The sequence below is a fragment of the Ictidomys tridecemlineatus genome, chromosome 3 (assembly GCF_052094955.1).
Source record: "Ictidomys tridecemlineatus isolate mIctTri1 chromosome 3, mIctTri1.hap1, whole genome shotgun sequence".
Classification (NCBI taxonomy): Eukaryota; Metazoa; Chordata; class Mammalia; order Rodentia; family Sciuridae; genus Ictidomys; species Ictidomys tridecemlineatus.
Window position 1 is genome coordinate 94791735 of NC_135479.1, and position 14661 is coordinate 94806395.

At 47.6% G+C, this 14661-nt stretch overlaps 1 protein-coding gene and 1 pseudogene across 1 annotated transcript in view; both read right to left on the reverse strand.

The window, feature by feature from the left end:
• Positions 1-14661, reverse strand: part of LOC101961715 (schwannomin-interacting protein 1) — a 549493-nt gene that overhangs the window by 172423 nt on the left and 362409 nt on the right. The window lies entirely within an intron of this gene.
• Positions 6405-8064, reverse strand: LOC110598181 (nuclear receptor corepressor 1-like; annotated as a pseudogene).

Consider the following 14661-nt stretch of genomic DNA (forward strand, 5'->3'; position numbering starts at 1 on the left):
GGCCTCCCACACATCCTGCTGGCTCCCAGTCTGTGGCCAGAAATCCCTTTCCTGCCACCTCTCCTGTGTCCAGCAACTTGGGCCAGGCAAGCTCTTGCTGGACACTCACTGTCCCTTCTCTTTGGCAGTTGCTGGGGGCAGTTAGAGTTGGGAGGTATTTGGCCTATCACTTTCAGACAAATGACACAAAGAGAACAGATTCCTAGGGAACTTGGTCCCTGACGGGAAATCTTGACTGCTTAAGAAGTTAGAATGTGAAACTCTGAGCAAGAGGAAATAATTGAGGCTCTGTTTTGAAGCTCTGGTTTGCAGAGTATGTTCAGAAACTTCTGGTTCTTGCTATAAAATGCAAAAGCCTGGGTTTATCTGCAGGGCTTATTGCTCAATGCATGTGCTTTACAGACCAGGTGGGGCTCCAAACACAGGAGTGCCCATCAGCTGCTTTGTTTGCTACACTGAATTTCCAGCTTTGTTGTCAAATTTGCATTTGAAGGCGCTATCAAACCACAGCATCAAAATAATGATGACAGTTGCTGCATAATATAAGAAATGGTAAGAAAAAGCCCTCTGAAAAGAAAGGGTCCAAATGTGGCAATTATGCAGAGCAGTGACAGCTCATTCACAGTAAGGCACTTAGGGTAGGGGGAAGTGCTGCCCCAGCAGGCCTGAGGCCACCTGATCCCCAGCAGCCCAGGCACAGCCACCCAGGGAGATCAGCAGTGGAAATCTGCCTGGAAGTCACCATGGGGGGAAGACAAATTTGGTTTGTTTGTCTTTGTTAAACCAACTACTAAACTTGGGGTGGTGGGTCTCTAGCTGTTCACTATTTCCTGTTTGCTTTCTCTGGCTGGAAAAACTCTGATTCTTCAGAATTTTGATGAAATCTGGTATTCTGATTTAAAAATAGGTGTCTTTTAAGCCAAGCGATGCATTCATGTGTCTTGTGTCTGTTTGTACCCTACCAAGCATCACAGAAAGCCAGTCTTTGCACTGCCTGGGACAACCCAGGCCAATGTTCCTCACTGACCCTCCACCAGAACAGGGACGCCGTGCACAACTCTAGCCAGCATGTGGTGGTCTTACTGCTTGTTTAGCACTTGATACGTTCCTTCCTGTTAGGCCTTCCAGCCTACACAACCCTTCATCCACCATCCCCAAACTTCCCCACACCTAGCCTCTTCCCTTTTAGGATCCTTGGTCAAATCTATAGTCAGTCTTTGTATTTTGTGACTATGAGCTCAGAGGTGTTCTATGGTGACAGATCCCCAGGAGAGAACGACTGTCTCCTACACCTTGTGCTCCATTCCTGTAGATATTACGGTTCTCTGAGTTGTCCCTTTGGCATAGTAGGTACAGCAGACAGACCTCAGGGGATCTGGAGGTGGCTCTCATGCAGTCCCCTCTTTGTAAACCAGCCTCTAATCAACAGAATGTGGATGAAAGTTGGCAACTAAAGTAGGGTACAGAAAGCCTATTTAAAGTTCCTTGGGGCTGACTGATCGTGAGAGACACCTTAGCTTCTGCTTTCAGAGGCCTCCATGCTACAGGACTAGCTCTTCCCTGGGGCCACCAGGTTTTCCAGAGACAGACAGTCACTCCCTCTGGTGGCGAACAAACACCTGGTTACTGCCTCCTAGGAGCAGGGAGGGAAGAGGAGGGCTTGAGGGCCTGCTGTGGGCTCTGATTTTAAATTCTGAGATTTCCCCCAGCCCTGAAACACACAAGCAAGCAAAAAGGCTGACCTCTACTGCTTGCTGATTTCCACGGTGTGGACGCTCTCTGGGGGCTGATTCCAGTGTGTATTGGATGTGGGAACAGGGCTGGGCCCAGAGGTGCATGGCTGGATCTTGCAAATGCTTCTGAGCTGTCTCTATCCTACTTGGCACTGACTCTGAAGGTCTCCCTCAGCCTCTCCCTAGGGAGCAGTCTTCTGACCACAGTGTATACGCGTAGGCAGCTGCGTCAGAGCTGGGTGTCTTAATGCAGAGTGACCCATGGAAAGGGTGGTAACCCTCGGTTCAGTTCTGACTTTTTCGTGCTCAGAGTTCAGAGGCAAAAATGAGATGCCAGGATGAGGCGTTAGCTTTCCTTGGACATAGGAGGTGCCTTGTTGGTGGTGCTTATTCTCTGGACCATTCTGGATGACAGAACTAAATCGAAAGTCAATCCCAGAGGAAAAGGCAGCTTTCACGCCTCGGCACCCATGTGGCAATCCCCCACTGCCCGTAGCACTCCAGGGCCTTCAAGTGAAGGTTCCCCGTCTCCCTGACTTGTGGGCTTTGAGTTATCCTGAGCATCATGGAACAAGGGACAGGCTTACTGGTCCCGAATGACAGCTCCCCACTCCCTAGCAATACAGTTGCCCCTCAGTCAGAGGGCAGGGCCTGACCCTGAGCAGACTAGCAGTGTCCCAGGGCACACTTCTCCATGTAGAGCTGGTTCCAAAACCACTTGCTCCAGTTGAGAGGCCTGCCAACAACACTGCTCACACTTTCTCTCTGCCACAGGGAAAGGCAGCAGGGACCAGAGAACAGTGTGTAGGACATAATCAGCTTCTCCTTTCCCCAAGTTGAAGAAGGAGCCGCGGTGCTCTGCAGCAGACACCTGTTTGTTAGGCAGAGGGAGTTGTCGGTCAAACTAGCAGGTGTGTGCGTTCCTCCCTTGGAAGGAAGGGTCTGATCTGGCTCTTCTACCCCTGTGGAGTCCCTTAGGGCTGGGCAGCTGTGTTCCAAGTGAGAGTCACTTTGAAGTTGGACCGTAGTTGTTTTGCCCCACATGGGGCTTTGGCATTGACCTGGTGCTTGGAGAAGCATCAGAATCATCAGGATTGGTGTATCCCTTCCCGGATAGAACTCCTAGGCCATGTTCTTCAACCCTGCAAACAAACTAGTCATGAGGTGGTGGTAGGTGATGGCATGCAGATGGTATCCCTGTGTTTCCAGGGCATCTGAGCACAGGTGGAGCATGGATTCTTATCTTTCCAATTTAAAAAGATTGTGAAATACATATGCATTAAGGAAAACACAGAATAATGCACTGAATGGGAGAGAAACCGCTCAGAGAAAACCATTAACATTTAGAATATTGTTCCACTCACTTTGGCTTTAAAAATTTTTATCTTATACATAAAAATAAAATTTGCCATTTTAACAATTTTAAGCAGACGATTCAGTGGCATTGAATACATTCACAATGTTCTATCACCATCACCACTAGAATTCAGTTTCATTACCTCAGATAGGAATTCTGCAACCATTAGGCAATGATCCCCTGCCCAGCTCTCACCAGCCCTGGCAGCCACTATTCTACTTCCCACGTCTCTGACTTTCCCTATTCCTTGCAAGTCACTGAGATACCTCAGATAATATTTGTGTCTTTGCCACTGGCTTCTTTCACTTAGTGTAATATACACAAAGTTTGCCTACATTGAAGCATGTATTAGAACTGAGTTCCTTTTTACAGTTGTGTAGTATTCCACTGTGTGCGTTTTTCCACATTTGTTTATCCATTCACCTGCTGGTGGACACTTGAGCTCTTTCCAGCTTTCAGCTATTGGGTGTCATCCTGCTGTGAACCGTGGTCTCCAAGTATCTGCTTGAGTGCCTTAAATTCTTTTGAGTTCATACTTAAGTCTTTCTACATTTAACTTTTTGAGAAACCGCCAAACTGTTCACAACGGCAGCTGCACAGTTCTGTATTCCCACCAGCTGGGCCCGTGGGCTCCGATTTCCCCACATCCCAGCTAACACCTGCTTTTTTTTCTAAGTAACAACCATCCCAGTGGGTGTGAAGAGATGTTTCTTTGTGGTTTTTACTCACTTTCCTAATGACAAGTGAGGTTTAGCAGGTTTTCACGTGCTTATTGACAATTTGTGTTTTTTCTTTGGAGAAATCAATTTAGGCCCTTTGGCCATTTTCAGTTGGGTGATTTTCTTTTGTTTTCAGTCACTTTTACAGTTGTTATTTTATTTTATTTTATTTTAGAAATTTCACGCATGTGTACAGCTCATGTTTTAATAAAGGGGAGTGGGAGTCTTGCAGTTTCTCACAGTTACAATGCTGGCTTCTTTGTGCCTCTGGACCTTTGGCCTCCCACACTCCCAGTGCCTAATACCTGCTTCTCTTCCCTGAGCTCTGAAGCAGATCCAGCAGTGCTCTGCCAGTCCTCTGCTTATCACCCTGTAGTTCTCTGCTTCCCTGTGTCTGCCTCCCCCCTGGACTGTGTGGTGCTGGAGGGCAGAGCGCATGCCTTACGGGCACCTGACAGGAGCACAGCAGAAATTTAACACACAGGTTCAATGAAAGAATTAAAGGGGGGGGGGAGTGTTTTAAATGTACAGGAATTGTCTGGAAACACAAATAAGGTCCATTTCCGTTACATACAGGGACAAAAATAGCAACAACTCCATAACCATCCTTAAGGGCTTTGTGGTCTCCATGGGGCCTTTCCATGCTCAGGTTTCGCTGATTTCTACAACGGTTTTATGGAGGAGGCCAACTGGCCCCACTAGGGACGCAAGGCTCCGGGAGGTGATCGGTGACTGGCTGAGGCCCCCAGCTTACAGGGTGAGTCCTGCAGCAAGAGCTGTCCCCACGTATAGCAAGCTAACCGTCTGGTCCCAAGCCAGTGACCCTGTGGAAATTAGGTGCCAAATCTGAAGCTCCAAGTAAGCTCAGAGGTGTGTGCCAAATGGGTAGAGCAAACGAGTTTCCAAAAGAGCAAATCCCAAATGAGCAAACAGAGAAGGTTCATCTGGAAAAGGGATATTCAATGTCTTCCTAAAGACAACAGGTTGCAAAACACTATTGTCCAGCGCTGCTTTGCTGTCTGGTGTTTCAGAATTACTGGCTGCACTGCAGGGCCATGCGGTGATTGATTAGTATTATTTTAAAAATTTTTCTTTAGTTGTAGATGGACATAATACCTTTACTTTATTTATTTTTATGTGGTGCTAAGGATGGAACCCAGGGCCTCACACATGCCGGGCAAGCGCTCTACCATGAGCCCCAGCCCCCGCCCTGTGATTGGTTATTCTTGACACTGTTTTACTGCCTTCCTTTTATACAGAGAAACATCTGTTAGTCACTATGTGTCCCAAGTGTTGTGGGTTTCTCTGGATTCTGGGTTTGAATGAGTAACTTCACGTTTGAGCTCCTGTTGGGAGCCAGCCATGGGCTGTGCATGTGAGCTATGCGCACTGGAGTGCATGAGGAACTGGACTGACTGCTGCTCTGACGGGGCTGTGTGTGACATTGTGTGTCCTTTTCTCTCGCTCTGCCTGTGATCCCACACAGCACCTGAGATGGGTGTGACTTTCCAAGATGTCAGTCAAAAACTGCTGACCACAAGAAGTCAACAAGCAAGACTCCACCCTCTGAAACCCGACCCTTCTCCCTATTTGGATGGAATGTTCTATCCAACAGCTCACCCCAATAAAAACTAGGGTTCGGGGCATGCTCACTCTCTTGCCTGCCTCTCTCGCCGCCTCCTTTGTGGAAGCTGAGGTTGAGGAGCCATCACTGAACCCCCAAAATGGTATTTTCTGCTTCTGTGTGGTTATTTAGTAGCCAGCCCAATTCACCTGGAGTGACCCTGACTGATTCAGTTGAGTGTCGCGGCCAACTCCCTTGACTTTTACTTTCTGTTCCTGTATTTTTCCATTTCTAGAATTTTCCTACATATTTTAATAGATCCCATTCTCTCATAAAATTCTACATTTTATTCTGCAACTTTTTATTTATTTTTTTAGTTTAAACTATTTTCTTTTTTTGGTCAAGCTGACTCACCCATGATTCTAAGATATATCATTCATTATCTGCTAAATAGTAAATAAATCTGAAATGAGTTATCGAAAGGTCAAATTACATGTAATAATTTCTCTTTAGAACTAGAAGGTAAAGATTTAAGCAGCAAAAGAATAAATCTTTCTTAAAATTAACTGCCGACATTTACCCTAATAGAAATTTTGTTCAATTTCAAATTATGTCACATCAATAAGCAATGGCAGAACAATGCACAAAGTTCCCAAGTAAGATGAAGACAACACAGCTACCAAAGTTACACAGACAGGACTCCAGACTTTAATCTGCTGGCCATGGAGTTCAGGTCTCTCCTCCAAATCACAGTGCAATTTCTTTAGCGGTTTATTTATTTTATTTTATTTTTGAAGTACTGGGAATTGAATCCAGGGGTGTTCTACCACTGAGCTACATCCCTACCCTGTTATATTTTTATTTATTTTGAGTCAGTGTCTCCCTAAGTTGCTAAGGCTGGGTTTGAACTTGCCATCCTCCTGCCTCAGCCTCCCGAGTAGCTGGGATTACAGGTGTGCACCATGCGCCTGGCTCTTAGTGGTTGATAACCAGAAGACTTAACCCAAATGCAAATTTATTAGCTTCCCTTTCTTCTTCTTCATCCAGAGGTCTCCATGGCTCTTTTGACCTGGGCTCTGGTGGGGGTGGTGGGGCTCTTGATGGCAGCTAGCTGCAGCTTCATCTGTCATGGGCTTGGTAATTCAGCCTTTTCCTTCTGGTAGCCTTGACTCTGGTCAGTCTTTGGCCCTGGGACATGACCTAGCCTCTCTCCTTTTTCTTGTAGTGTTCCTCTTGTCCTTTTTCTTGGTATTTGCTTAAGAGTTCTCTTTTTCATCTTTTTCTTCTTCATCTCTCTATTTTTTTCTGTTTTTTTTTTCTTCTGCTATATCCTTTTCCTTTTATTCCATTTTTTCTTCTGGTCCTCCATAAGCCCATTTGTGTTAATGAACTTGACCCATCAAACATCTCAGATGGGACCCCACAGCTGCCACATTAGTTTCTCCTTATTCTGTTCATAAAGATCATCCATAATTTCAGAAATCTCCTGCATGCTCCTAGCAATGGAGGCTGCAAGGCCTGCCCCCCATGTCCAGCATAGGCTGAAAGGTTTCTTGCTGATCTCTTTGTTTTAGCATTTCTGCAACCTGCTTTCTTTCCCCGCACTCCCTTATTTTGCTTTCTAGCCTTCCTCTGAGGATTCTGTCTTCTGTTCATTTTTTTCTCCCACTCCTCCATGAGCTCAACATAATTCTGGCAGATTATTTTTTCTTCCCTTTGTTTCTTGGATGATTTCTTCCTTTAAAAAGTGAGTTTTCCCTCATCACCTGGTTTGTCTTGATGTTCTTTTGGCACCTCTTTGTATCTGATGTTGGTTATAGGGTGGCAGTTCAACTTTTGGGCCAAGACCTTCAAAAATTTTATGAGCTGCTTCTGCTCTTTTCTGATTCTCATCGTAAATATTTTGGACAGTTCTGCATTGCTTCTGTACATCGGGAGGAGGGGGCCCAGGCTTCTGGGGCTCCGGAGTGTTAGCTGCTGCTTCTTCAAGCTGTTGTTTGTTTTTCTATTGAGGATCTGCTCTTGTGCTTTTGCAATTTACCAAGCTACACAATACATTCTTGGGGTTAACTCTTCTTTAGAAAGCTTTGAAAGTGAAGCATTTTGATCATCTCCACGTGGTCATCAAGAGATTGCAGAGGATGAAGCTTCACCTTTGCCTCCAAATGCTGGATCCTTCTTGGCATTGACAGATCTCAGTCTTCCTGGCAGTGTGAACACTAAAAGGTGAAATTGTCTCATGGACATGCTGAAAATGGGCATGAGCAACCTACTCCAGATGCTGTCACGCAGATTCCTGTGAACACCCTCGGGGGCTGGGCCTCAGTGAAACTCTACTTATCTGGTTCTCCTTTCTTGAGTGTCAGAGCTGGGGTAAAATTCTGAAGGACAGGAAAGTTGTCTTCCAAGATGCTTCTCCTGCTGCCAGAGCTATCAAGTTGGGGACCCAAACTCCTATTGTGGAGGGTGCTGGGAAGGCATGTGGACCAAGTGGGGAGGACAGCACTGTTCTCTGCAGAATGTCCCTTGGTTGGGAGGGTAGCCTGAACTTGACATCATCAGTAAAAGTCCTCACAGGGCTCTGAGATCAAGTCTGATAAATGGTCATGTTTCCAGAAAGCCATGGGGAGCCTGCGGAGCATGGGAGGCACTCACCCCAGCTGCTGCTCCTGCCACCTTCTGTTTATACATTTTCTGAACGTGCGCATCCTGCTATTTCAAAGTCTGTGTCTGGAGATTCTGATGCCTGCCCCACCTAGGTTTCAGCTCCATTGCCTGTTCTCTCTTCCTAGTTGCTGGCATGCCTGGTAGTCTTCAATTGGATGCTAGACATTGTGTGCAAGGTACTCGGGAAGCTCTGATGCTGTTCCTTCTTCCAGGCCCTCCACTCTGCAGGCAGGAGCGAGTCTCCACAATCCAGTCACTCAAGGCTGGCAGCAAATGTCCTGAGTGCTTCCTCTGGTTGACTTCCTTCTCGGATGGATGCGGCCCTCTAGTGTTGTTCTGGGTGTTAAGTTGGGCTCATGAACTTGGTGTTTGATAGTCTGGCTGGTCTAAACAGGTTTCCTGGTAGGGAAGGGTGATTCTGAGAAGGGAAGAGGAGAGAGACCTGTGCTGGGCAAGTGCTTCTTCTTCCTCAGGAACTGCACAGACTGGATGCCAGGCATGCCTCTCAACAACAGCCCAGGTTGCAGAACAAAGGCCTCATTTTGCTGGCGAGGAAATGCAGGTTTAGGACCCGAGGATGTGGAGCTGGGGTGAAGGATGGAGACCTGGTCTTTCCAGCTTCAAGTCTGCTCTCATCACATGGTCCTGAGGAGCCCTGCTTGCACTGTGACCAGCCTCAGGGGTTGTCAGAGCTCATTGCTCATCACTTGCTCTTGGAGGACACCTCCTTTCCCACATTCGCCCTCCCCAGTCTGCCACCTCCTCTCCTGCAGTGCCTTCTTTCATTCCAAAACCAAACAGGAAGAATCGGTTCAAGAGCACTGATGAGTTTCACTCCAGGGCAAGGGCTTGGAGGGTCAACCTTGCACAAGGGAAGCTGTGGTTTAATCTTGGCCCACTCAGGGAGATGCTGATTGAGCCAGCCCCTCCGATGAGTGGCTATACCTTTCTCTTTGAAGGCTCTTGTAGCCCTTGATTCGGGCCCTGCTCCTCTAGATGACGGTTCTTAGAAGCTGGTGCAAGCTCCCTGTCACTGGCTGAAATGGAGCTGTGACCTGCCTCCCACCTGTAGACTGGCCTCCCGTGAGTCCGTGAAACGTGGGCCTCCCTATCCAGACATTGCTGCGCTTCCTCTCACTTCTTGTTCTCCGCTTGGGCCCTGCATCTTTGCACGTCCACAGGTTTCTGTCTTGGATAGAAGCCTCTTTTGCACGGGGAGGGTCTAAACTCTCTCTGCAGTGTCCTGAGCCCACGGTTCTTGTTTTACTTCTAAGAGTTAAAAGAAACCACTTGCTGGTACGGGGAAAGTTAGGTGGGCTTCATTGTTTTGAAAACTTAAATGTATCTGGCAAGCAAGGGTCCCTCAAGGGCCTGGCTCTAGACTGGCAGGCAGGATGCCTTGGGGCTTGGTCCTGGAGAGGCAGATCAGTCTCTTAGGGAATGGCTTTGGAGTAAGAGGCGGTGCACTTTGAGTTCCCAGCTGACTGCTACTTCGACTCTCCTGTTTTGTCAACCGGAGCAGGAACTTGGTAGTGGAGCGCATTTTACAGGGCCCCTCTGCAGCCAAGTATGATAACGCCAGTCTAAGGCTTAGTCCAGGCCCGTCAGTAGGCAGCAGCCCTTTCTGTAACTGCTTCTTAGGAGGGAACGCTGCACGCACGGCCTAACCTGATGCCCTTATATGGGGGTGCCAGAGGCGGCAGGAGCTGCTATTGGCTCGTTACACTGGAGGCGTTTGATAGGAGCAGCCTTCGCTGCTACATCCAAGGCTGCATGTGGGCTGGGAAGGCAGAGGGGTCAGGACAAGCCTTGGGGAAACTCTTTTAAAAAAAGGCAGAGCTGACTGTGTGCTGGGGGGTTTCCTGGGGTACACTGTATCCCCTTTGCAGGAAACTTTGAACCCAGACTTTTCGAACTGCTGAAGCACCCTGCAGACGGCACCTGGCCACTTGCATTTCCTGGAAGACAAATGGGAATGGCTGCCCGCAGGGAGGAGTGTGCTTTGCCCTCCTCTCTGTGTTCTTCAAACATGACATCCTTAATAACAAGGACCCAAGCTACCCAGGTGCAGGCTTCCTCTCCCTGAGAGGCCCCCATTCTCTGTCTCCCCTAGACATTTTTTTCACATTTACATCCACAGTGTGAAACCAATTTCTAATTTTACTTTTAAAAGTATCACTAGTGTTTAAAAGTTTTCATAGCTTCAGGTGTGTTATTCCTGAGGCCTGGAGATCCTTCAAGCAGGGTCTGCTGTGACTCAGTCAGTGCCTTCCTAGCAGAGGCTTCAGGCTGCGCAGCCTCGGCAGGCCACACCACCACAAGCACAGCTGAACACACACGCAAGTGCACCAGCACAACACAGCTGAGTCCACATGCATATGAACATACGAACACACACATGTGCTCATATACTGCCCATATCTACACAGTTTCCTCCGTGTGAATTGGTTCACAGTTGGGGCCACAGAATCTGAAAATCCAAGCTCCAGGTATAATCTGATCGCTAGGCCAATTCTTTGATTAGGTAGTTTAAGTTCTGCTAGGAAAAGAATAATTATTTTTTTTCTTTACTTTTTGTCCTTCACATTTTTTATTTGGTGCATTATAGTCCTACAGAATGGTGGGACTTGTTGTTACATGTTCGGGCTTGCACACAGCGTAACAATGTAACCCAGCCAATGTCACTCTCAGAATTTCCCTTTTCCCTCCCCACTCTCTCCTAGTATCCCTTTCTGCTACTGATCTCTCTTTGATTTTCAAAAGCCTCCCCGCCCCCAGCTTATCTTTTTTATTTTTCTCTCTATCTTCCACATATAAGACAAAAACATATGACCCTTGACTTCCAAGGGTGACTTATTTCTCTTAACTTCTCTTAAGGTACTAGTCGCTAGTTCCATCCATTGTCCTGTAAATGACATAATCTCTTTTTTCCTGACAGCCAAATAAAACTCCTTTGTGTAAACATGCCATATTTTCTTTATCCATTCATTCACAGGTGAGTACCTAGTCTGTTTCCTAGGCTGTATGCATGTCATGGTTTCCGGAAGAATTAAACCTTCAAAGGTACCTGTCGGGCCACAGGAGAAAGTGTGCCTGTCTTTGCAGGTCCATGTGCTGTTTCTCTTACCTTCTCTGTTTTCTGTTTCCTATTTTGAACTAACAAAAGATAGACATGGAACACTTGGTGGCATCTGGGATAAATCTGAATAGCTCTGAAATCCACGAGGCTCTGCCACGTATCCTTACAGTCTCTTTCGTGTCAAGTATTATCCTACAGAATTATCTTCAATACTCTGCCGGCGGAGAGCGAGCATCAGGGTGAGAGTCTGGCATTCTGTGACCCCTCTGTGAGTGGCCTGATGAGTACAGCCATCAGTAACACAGGGCACTGTCCTACATTTTACCCAGATGCAAGTGGTGAGAAAGGTAAGTTTGAGTTCTTGGGTGCTCTTACCACCTGACAAGAACCTATTCAACATCATGGATCCCATGTTTTAGTTCCCCCTTCTTTAAGATTTCACTTGGAAGGTGATAAAGCCAACACCAGACACCAGCAACCTCTACTGTACCTTGTTACAAAAGCACTGCTGTTTGTTTGCTCTTCCCAGGCCAGATAAAACTAGACAGCAGAGGGACACAGTTCACGCAGGCTGCAAACTTTTGGACAGTGTCCTGGATTAAAAGCAACAATAACAACAAACAAAAAGGGTACGGGGTCCCCAGCCGTGGAAATTTGTTTTATGGGCTCCAGCAAATTCTTGGCAAATAAAAACTCTGAAGCCATCTGCAGCCTCCATTTGGCTGAGGCCAGAGGGTACCCACTCCGGGAATGGGCGAGTTCCTGGAGAGAGGGAGCTGGGGTTCCGGGATTCTGCTGGCCCATGGCCACAGCCGGCTTAGCGCTTCCATCTGGGGCTCTGCTCATGCTGTGCTGTCACCAGGAGCAGGAGACCCAGGTGGCCCTCAAATGCCCAGGAGGTGAAGGGGGACATGCTTCCCATCTGCAGTCAAGGCCCAGGGTCCTGGGGGAATGGCTGGTGACACGGAGGATGCCCCTTGTCCATGTATCACAGGAGAGACCTGTGAGCCAGGCTATTGAGATGCTCCAGCCAGTTGCTCTTCATTAAAAAAAATAAAAATATACACTCACTTTTTTTTTTCATTGAAAGATAAATGCTGATGGAAACTCTAGTTACTGGATTTTGTTTCTTTCTTTTTAACTGAAGGGCTTTCCATGGTTGACCTGCTATGAATTTACAGCCTAGCCTACCAGCCCCGAAGTAAATCTACATGCATATTTTATCAAAAGTTGCCTTTAAAATTGCTGAAATGGCGCTGTTTATCCACTGAGGAGTGAGGAGGGGAGAGTGGAGCCCAGGCTGCCTGCCACACAGCTTCACCACCCACAGGCCCCAGAAGTCAGAGTCCTCACCCAAGTAGCACCCAGGAAGCAAGGGGTGCAGGAGCAGGCTCCTGACCAGCCTTGGGATGGCTGGGAGGCCATAGCCCCCACATCCACATGGATCTGAGACTGCCACTTCTGCATCTGAGGAGGTGGAGAGCTGGCACGGGGACAACTAAGAGACAGGTAGAACAGCAGTCAGCATGGTAAGCATCTCCCCATCGCAGCCAAGCTCCCCGTACAAGTTCACATACTGAGATTTCCAGGACTTCCGAGGGGCTCGGCCATGTGCATGTGGATTTCAAGAGCATACATGTGTACACATATGCTTTCAGATTTCCTACCTGTGTGCTCAAAATACCTACCCGGGATCTCTAAGACCTGTCTTGGTCCATTTCTCATTGCTAGTTATGCAATAGCTCAGGCTGGCCAAGTTATAAAGACAGAGGTTTATTTTGGCTCATGGTCCTGGTCCAAGGTCATGGGGCCGCATCTGGTGATGGCTTCCTGCTGGCAGAGTCACAAGGCAGCATGAGCCTGGCCAGATTGGCTTCTACAGCAGGCCAGCTCTGGAATAAACCATGGACCATTTGCGCCCTCCTCCAAGGTCCCGCCTGCACCTCCTTTAACAATGGCACACTAGGGATTCAATTTCCTCACGAGATTCAGAGGGGGCAAGTTAAGTCAACACTGTAGGATCAGAAACTACAATTTGGGAGATATTATGGAAATGAAAGGCAAAGATAGAAAGGCCTGGGAAGTAGTGTTTTCCATCTCTGAATACACTTTGAGGTCATGTAGAATCTGCTAGGCAAATCACTCAACTATTCTGAGCCTCAGGTTCCTCATATTTAAAGTGAGGATTGTGATACACCTACACAGCGTCGTTGGAAGATGACATAAGGTGCATAATGCAGAGGATCTCAGGAACACTTCAATAGCTGTTAATTGCTATTTTCAAAATTTAATTCTGAGCTCACAGCTTACTTGTGACATTCTAGAGAAAAAACACTAAATTATTTGCATTACTTGTTTTCATTCACCTTTTATAAAACATAATTTTAGTTGTAGGTGGACATAATAACTTTTTATTGTATTGATTTATTTTTATGTGGTGCTGAGGATTGAACCCAGTGCCTCACGTGTGCCAGGCAAGTGCTCTGCCACTTAGCCATAACCCCAGTCCTTCCATTCCCTTTTACATGTCTAAGTCATGAGTTCTCTTCTTGGGTGATGATAAAGGAAAGGGGGAGTAGTGAGCTCCTTTGAGTCACAAGTGGATGCTCATCAAAGTCTTCTGTCTCTGTTTTCTGGCACAGAGAAGAACTGCACTATAGGCCCACCCCCCTGTGATGTTTAATCGTCCAGACAAGTAGCCCAACCCTAGTGCTCTGGCTCAGCATGTCCAGGGAACTTCCTGGGATGGAGATGTGTTTCTCTGTTGGCAGGGCAGCCACTGGGTACTTGCAGCATCCAGAACTTGCCATGTGTCTAGCACCACCGAGAACTTTAACTGCTAATTGTGTTGAATTTTAACAAATTTTAATGAAAATTCAAGCAGCTGGGGACCACGCCATTGGATGGCACAGCCCTCTCTGATGGCTTCTCATCAGCCTGAGTTCAGAAGGCTAATGACAGGCAGCGCAGAGTCCCAGCCAACCTGCTGGGATGTGAGAAGCTCCTATGTCCCTTTGGCCCCTGGAGTTTGGGTCTCTTGCTGCTGCTGCCGGGTGGGCAGAGCCTGTCCTGCTGTGCTGTCTACTGGAGGGCACCTCTCAGGAAAAAGGGACATAGGAGCCAGCTCTTCAAGGAGCTTGTCCTCCCGCAGCCACATACCCACCACTGAGAACTGAGGCACAGCCCATGTTTGTTGGGACAGGGGTAGGACACGGGCCTTGGAGATGCTGGCACCATGGGGCTGAGGATCGGGGCCTAGAGCAAGTGCGTCCTGGCAGAGCCGGGCACTGCTGACCATCAAGAGGCCCCTCTGGACATGCTATTAGATGCCCATTGGAAGCATTCATTCTGACCAGGTTCTCTGTTCCTTCGGGCTATTTTTATTACTTCATCTTCTTTCTTGGTAAGTGGAACCATCACTGGCTTAGTCACCATTGTGGAGTCAAGACCGACATCCCAGGCCTGTCGTTCCCTGAGTCTGTGGCACTTACCCCCTTCCTCATCACCCTACAACACCCCCAAAGCCACTGCCTGCTGCAAGT